Consider the following 7,083-nt stretch of genomic DNA (forward strand, 5'->3'; position numbering starts at 1 on the left):
TCCTGAGTCCTGGATTTCTGAGTGTGCGCCATGATGCCCAGCTTCTCCTCTGCTCTTGTGCAACCAGAAATGCTGAATGAAACTGCAAGAAATGCAAAACTGTCAATGGTGTTTAACGGGTATTTCGTCATAATGCTTTGTATGGACCCCTGCCCCCAACCCCACAAAGAGTTCAATGCTCAGTTTAGAAAACAAAGAAATCATACAAGCAAAATATGGAGGGGTCTCGAAGCAGACAAAGTGGGTAAAGGACCGCTACTGTATGGGAGGCTTGAAGAAGGCCTGATTCTCAGAGCTGGCCAACCGAGGGATTTATTATCTGTATCAATGATTAATAATTAGTAATTTCATTAAAACCACAACATCCTTCTCTTTTTGGTTTGGCGGGACACTCCCTCTTCCTCCTGGGTGGAGGCTGCACCAGGTCCTCAGGTTACGGATGCTGCCTGTTTTCCTGGAAGCGCATTGAATGCTTACATCAGTCAGCTTAATAAAGCCAGCCTGCACCACAAAATCCTGAAGACGGCGGCGTTTTAGACAACAGACTAATTGCCTTGCTGTTCTAGAGGCTGGAGTACAAGGTGAAGGCGGGGCAGCATGGTGTTTAGTGAGTCCCCGCCTATGTGAGGCTTTCCTGTGTCTCTGCTCACAGCTTTTCCTTTCTGTGAGAAGAGGACCCTTGGTCAGTATCTCTTCCTCTCCTTACAAGGCCACAGTCCTGTCAGATCAAGACTCTACCAAATGGCTTTAAGTTTAATGGCCTCCTCTTTTTTTTTTTTTAACTAAAAGAGCTGATGATTTTATTTTCACATTTCACAATATAAGTGAAAACTGCACTTTTTTTGTATCACTTCTCCGTCCAAAAGTATTCTCTCTGTAGGAAGAGAAGTCTCCTTGTCATGTATTTAGTAAACACTCAGGCTCAGCACCAAGGTCTCCTGGTGGAACAGAACAAGAAATACAAAACGATAAGGAGCACTTCTGCTCTCATCTGTCTGGCCGGGTCATGCCAGGCCGTGTGGGCACCATCATAGGGCGGGCAGGTGGTCTCATCATTGGAAGTGGGGCATCATGAGCATGTGGCCTCCTATGGGTGGTCTCATCCCAGGAGCTGGTCCCACGGGCATCATCCCAGGAGGAGGAGTGCCTATCGTTGGCATCATGGGAGGGCCTCCCATGTGTGGTACAGGCATCATGCCAGGCCAAGGAGGACCCCAGAGACTGGGGGAAGGTGGGATCATGACCCCTGCAGGTGGAGGAGCAGAGAATGGAGTTGGAGAGATCTTTCCTTGTTGAAACGCAGCTGTCGTCTCGTCAGTCAGGCTCTGGGCCTGCTCTTCCATCCATTTCTGGTAATAGTCTTTCACATTCTCTTTGTGTTTACAACCACTGCAGTATGTCTTCCTCACAGGAAGTAAGATACGTATCACACCAGGCACAATAAAACTTAGGCATGATGCTCCTCAGGCTGTTGGCTACCTGGGTCCTAATGGCATCCTTAATGACCCCATTTCCAAATACAGTCACATGTGAAATTAGGGCTTCAACCTATGAACTGGAGGGTGAAGGAGAACAGTTTATTGAGGAGCCTCGTTGCCACCTGGGAAGCCTGACTGCATATCTGATGTCATTTTAACAGCATTCCAAGAAAGAGTCAGTGGTTGGCACATTGATTGCACTCTGAAAGGTTTCTGTTGTGCATGCACATAAACAGCCCCAAATTGGGAACCCTATTCTTGTGGATAAGTGAGATAGGCTGTTACATCTGAAGCAGGGATTTTGACATCTAGGGGCATTTGATAGTGTCTAAACACTATTCTGGTTATCACAGCCACTTGACGGATACTATTTGGCATCTCAGGGGAAATGGCTAGGGATTCTATTGCACATCTTACATCTGCTGAAGAACTGCACCACAGAGAACCATTTGGCCACAAATAGCAATGGAGGCAAGGTTGAGAAAGCCCTCTGCTATGGTGGGACAGCCATATTACGTGATTTTATCTTCTCTATGGAAGACCCTCTCACTCACACCCTGGGCTGGGAAGGAAAGACGGGAAAGAAGCATTTTGGATGCTAGCATTTGTTAGCATGGAAATTCCCATCCTAAGCAAGTCCCACCTGGAATCCCTAAGCATTATGGGTTTTCAAGTTCTGCCTAGAGTGGAGCGTTTGTCTAGAGTAGAGGGTACATAGGTTGGCACCGAGGAACGAGATCCAGGGGCGATGGGGCAGCGTGAGAGGCCAGGGTCATGGGCACAGGACGTGGACACTCACTCTTGTTGGTGCTCACCATCACCTTTTGTTCTGCGGAGGGGGATCAGGCCTCCATCGCTAGCCCTCCTCCCACACCATCCTCCATCACAGGCCAGCAGGACTCTGCTTCTGAACAGAAGCCAATCAGGATTTCTTCTTACCTAACTTGAATTTCATTTCTTTAAAAACTGTTTCTTTTCAATTCTTTTTAAAATTCTTCAGTTTTTTTAAATTGTATGATTAGGATATTTTTCCTACATGTGTCTGTATACCGTGTGTGAACCTGATACCCTTGGAGGCCAGAAGAAGCCATCCCCTGGATGCCATCTAGATCCCGTTGTTCCCCCGGAACTGGAGTAACAGACAGCCGCAAGCCACCATGGTTTTTCTGGAAGAGCAGCCAGGACTCTTAACCATTATGCCACGCCCCCAGCCCCACCCCCAGCTCACCACACCATTGTCCTGATTATAAAATTAAGACATCTCCTTGGTCAAAAATGTAGAAAGCACCATTATTATGGCTTGAATCTCAAATGTGCCCCCGCAAGGCACCTCTGCTAAAGGACTGCTCTCCAGCCTGTTGGCAAACGTCTGAGGTGGTGACATCTTTGAGAGATGGTACCTGGCGACTTGACGCTAGAGCACTTACTGAGCATGCGCAAGGCCGCGCCTCATTTCTCTAGTATAAAACTACGAGAGCCTTACTGGGAGAAAACGTTCAGGATTGAGGAGTGCGCCTTTGAAGGGCGTGCCTTATGCTATCTTCTTTGCTTCCCAGACACCACAAAGGGAGCAGCCCCTGAATGCACGCTTCCCCATAGTGAGTGATGGACTGAAGCATCTGTCAAAATATAGCTCTCTTGGGGATGGAGAGATGGCTCAGTCAGTTAAGTACACGCACTGTTCTTTAAGAGGTCCAGGGTTGAATTCCCAGTACCTACATGGCAGTTTACAATTTGCAATTCTAGTTCCAGGGTATCTGACACCCTCATACAGAAATATATGCAGGTAAACACCAATGCACACTTAAAAAAATACATGTTTATTTTAATTTGCTTTATCTCGGATAACTTATTACTTAGCTTGAAAGCTGTCTAAAGCGCCCAGAAATTAAAAAATAATCTCCCCTCTCGAAAGCCATTGTGGCTCTGACGTCAACGTCACAGCTTCCTCCAGCCTTCCATTCAAAACAAATTTAGTACGTGGACAAGCACAGCTGAAGGATGCTATTGCAGAGCAGTTTTATTTCTGTCTCTCGTTGCTCTTTTTAAAATCAGTCAGTGGGGTTAGTGTCCTGGGATGCAAAAGAAGGCAGCCTGGAGAATTATCTCTCCCCTTACGGCTATCTGCAAAGCCATGGAGTCCTCTCAAGCTGCAGAACACAGTGGCAAGTCAGAAACAACAAATCCAGGTCGCAGAGTGCAATGCTCATTGGTCTTCATTTACAATAAGACTCCCTCCCCGGGGTGCTAGAAGGAGGAGGAGGAGGAGGAGGAGGAGGAGGAGGAGGAGGAGGAGGAGGAGGAGGAGGAGAAACAGGAGGAAGAGGAGGAGGAGGAACAGGAGGAGGAGGAGGAGCAGGAGGAGGAGGAGCAGGAGGAGGAGGAGCAGGAGGAACAGGAGGAGGAGGAGGAGCAGGAGGAGGAGGAGCAGGAGGAGGAGGAGCAGGAGGAGGAGGAGGGGAGATTGTGGCTGTTTTCTTCTCTGTCTCCCAGTCTCTTCCGCTGGAATGGATGCTGGCTGGGAGGAAAGCAGGTGAGAGAGAGGCTCTCACCTGAGCTGGTCTGCTGGAAACTTAACTTGTGCTTCCGAAATGCCTACTCTCTCTTAAGAAGTGGCTTTGGGTTCCTCGGAGGCTCCTGCCTCTGTAACTCCCTTTCTCCCAAAGTCCAGGGTCCAGTGACTTTGTCTTCCATGAGGACCTTTTCCCTTCACTCTGCCTTTTTAGAAAGTCAGCCACCCATCGATGCTTTTCTCTGAGCTCTACTTTCCCAGGCAAAGGTTTGGGGGCAGGTCCTCCATCACCTTCACTAACAGATGTCCCAGGCTAGGTTTTCTGGAAACACACCTGCTTTGTGAAGCCTTGCCCCATATAAATGTTTAAAATATTTTGAATTCATATGCAGCCACTGGGAAGAAATAAGAGAGGTAGCCAAATTAGGGGGAGATTTGTAGAAAAGAATGTTAATTGTTTTTTAATCATCCTGAGAGATATAAATGTATGCTTTCTGTAAGCATACCAAATGGGTTGTGAGTTTCTTGGCTGGCTGATAGAATCCTATTTTAGAAACTAAAAATGTAAACATTTTATGCAGTATAGAAAGCTATTCGTTGAGGTTAAGAGCACTGGCTGCTCATCAAGAAATCCGGAATTCAATTCCCAGCAACCACATGATGGCTCACAACCAGCTGTAACGAGATCCAGTGCCCTCTTCTGGCCGTGCAGGCAGAGCATCGTATACATAATAAATAAATAAATAAATCTAAAAAAAAAAAAAAGCTGTTCATCAGAAAATGCCAAATTCCTCAGTACATTTCAAACACTTTAGAAACTCCAAAATCCCCCCCCCCAAGTTGGTTTTTTTTCTACCCTTCTTTCTGTGTTCTTCCAGGTGTGTCACAACACTGCTTATTTTTCTGAATAAACACATTTCAGTTGTCCAAACCTCACTTCCTGTCTTCAGAGCCGTTGGTTTTGCCCCCTTGTGGTTGCAACTGTGAGAGGGGACTTGGATGCTGGGTTCCTGCCTTGAGCAAGCTCGGTGAGGCTTGAAGTCGGAGCCCACTTAAACTTACACGAAGTTTGTGGAAGAGGGAACTGAGGCTCACACAGCTTGCCTAGGACTTTGCTAAAGCGAGTCACTAGGAAGAGAGGGTGACAAGACTTACAGAAGAAGAGCTGGGAGGGACAGGAGATAGAGGGAACCTTCCAGACAAAAGCCCACCACCACCCCGCCTGTGCTCCAGCCCCAGCAAAGTGTGGGTTCTGCACATGCGCCAAAGGCAGAGCCAGCAGGAGTCAGAGACTTGAGGGTGTCACTCTAGAGATTCCTGCTCCTAGGCAGGCTGTGTAAGCCTCAGTTTCCCCTTCCACGAAAATGAGCGTGAGAATGAGAGTGAGAGTGGTGCCTGCCTCTGAATGAGTCGGTGTGAACGTTAAATGTCGAGAGTTCTGCACTTTCCTGGGCCTTGTGAGTTAAGGGAGCTGTTGGTGGCTCAGGGAAAGGCAGATAAACTAAGCGTCCAAACAAAACATTTGCTGGTAGTGAATCATAAGGACATTTATTTAAAAATGATCCATTCGTGTTGTCCTAGTTAGCTTGAACTGTCAATTTACACAGTCTAGCATTACCATTGAGGAACTAACTGCCTTGTTCAGATTGGTCTGTGAGGATGTCAGTGGAGATGTGCCTTGGCTAGTGAGATTTGGTGCAGAAGGACCCCCGCCCCATCACACGGTGGAGCTTGTGAGTGGGCGAGCCGGCATCGTGTTCCTCCACCATCTCTGCTTCACGCTCTTGCTTTAGCTCCTGCCCAGCTTCTCTCAGGGACAGACTGGGACCTGAAAGTTAAGTCAAATAAATCCTTCCTGCCTCGAAGCTGCTTTTGGTCAGAGTGTTTTGTTTTGTTTTGTTTTTTGTTTAGTCACAGCAACAGAAGTCAAACACAGGCATAGCTATGAGTTTACCATTTACTAAGCTGAGAGCTAATTTGAATCCTGTGAGATGGCTGGACTTGCCTGTCTCAATCCAATCCCAAAGCATTGGTGCACACAAAGTCCTATGGTAAGAAATTACAAGTCTGTTTTCCATAATTAAACCTTTATGTTTACATAAAGTAGAAAGCTATATTGCTGAAAAAGAAAGCAATCTATAATAGACAGCCACCTGGAATCTAAGCTGCGAGTGGGTGGTGATTCAGATAGCATCACAGCTTGTGAGTCTGAGCCGGAGTCCAATCTGCTTCACAGGAGGCACAGTCCAGTCACCATGCAAACTTTCTAACTAGAGTGCGAATGGAGAGGAAATGATTTGTTTTACTTGAAACCCTGGGATTGTTTACTGTTTTGGAAAAAATTGTATTAATATAACCATAGCATCACATTCACAGAGGCACCCTCTCTGTCTCTGTCTGTCTGTGTCTCTGTCTGTGTCTCTATCTCTCTGTGTCTCTCTCTCTCTATCTCTCTGTCTATCTCATGCACACTTTTATTTAACCCTTATTTCAAATCTCAAAAAAGAAACAAAAATCCCCCCAAAACAAAGAAGCAACCATTGATAATTTTCAGCAGAAATTTTTCTTGTAACTCTGTGTGAGTATCTGTGAAAGCCATGGTCTTCTTGTCCTTGTTGGTTGAGGCAGAGTCTTCTCCTGTGGCCCTTGTTTTCCTGGAACTCCAGACCTTGAGGTCCCAATCTCTAGACATGAATTACAGATGTGTGCTAGCACTCATAGCTTCTATTGTCCTGTTCCGTAGCTAGATCCGAGTGTTTAAGGTGTTGGCCGAATGTATGTTAAGCTATTTGCCTCTTCTTTTTCCTGCAGTTGAAGCTTTTATAAATGTATAGGTGAGTTGTATCAACTGTGAGTTTCATTGCACATGGTAAAGATGACAGTATGAAATTTTTGTTATTGAAAGTGTTGGGGGGTCAGGGCAGAGAGCTGCTAAATTTGATCTTGTTACTAGAGAGTGTGGAGACCCATCACCGAGCGAGCGACTGGTCGCACTTCCTGGCCTCTTTCTGATGCTTCCTTGTAAGGTTTTGTCTGATCAGCAGAGAACTGTGTCTGATCTGAATTTAACAGAGTGCCCAAAGTAGGGACCTG

At 46.5% G+C, this 7,083-nt stretch overlaps 1 pseudogene; it reads right to left on the minus strand.

The window, feature by feature from the left end:
- Nucleotides 1–980: 980 nt before the first annotated feature.
- LOC127677674 (U1 small nuclear ribonucleoprotein C-like) lies at nt 981–1,455 on the minus strand (annotated as a pseudogene).
- Nucleotides 1,456–7,083: the final 5,628 nt, after the last annotated feature.

Source organism: Apodemus sylvaticus, chromosome 2 (assembly GCF_947179515.1).
Source record: "Apodemus sylvaticus chromosome 2, mApoSyl1.1, whole genome shotgun sequence".
In the NCBI taxonomy this organism is placed as follows: Eukaryota; Metazoa; Chordata; class Mammalia; order Rodentia; family Muridae; genus Apodemus; species Apodemus sylvaticus.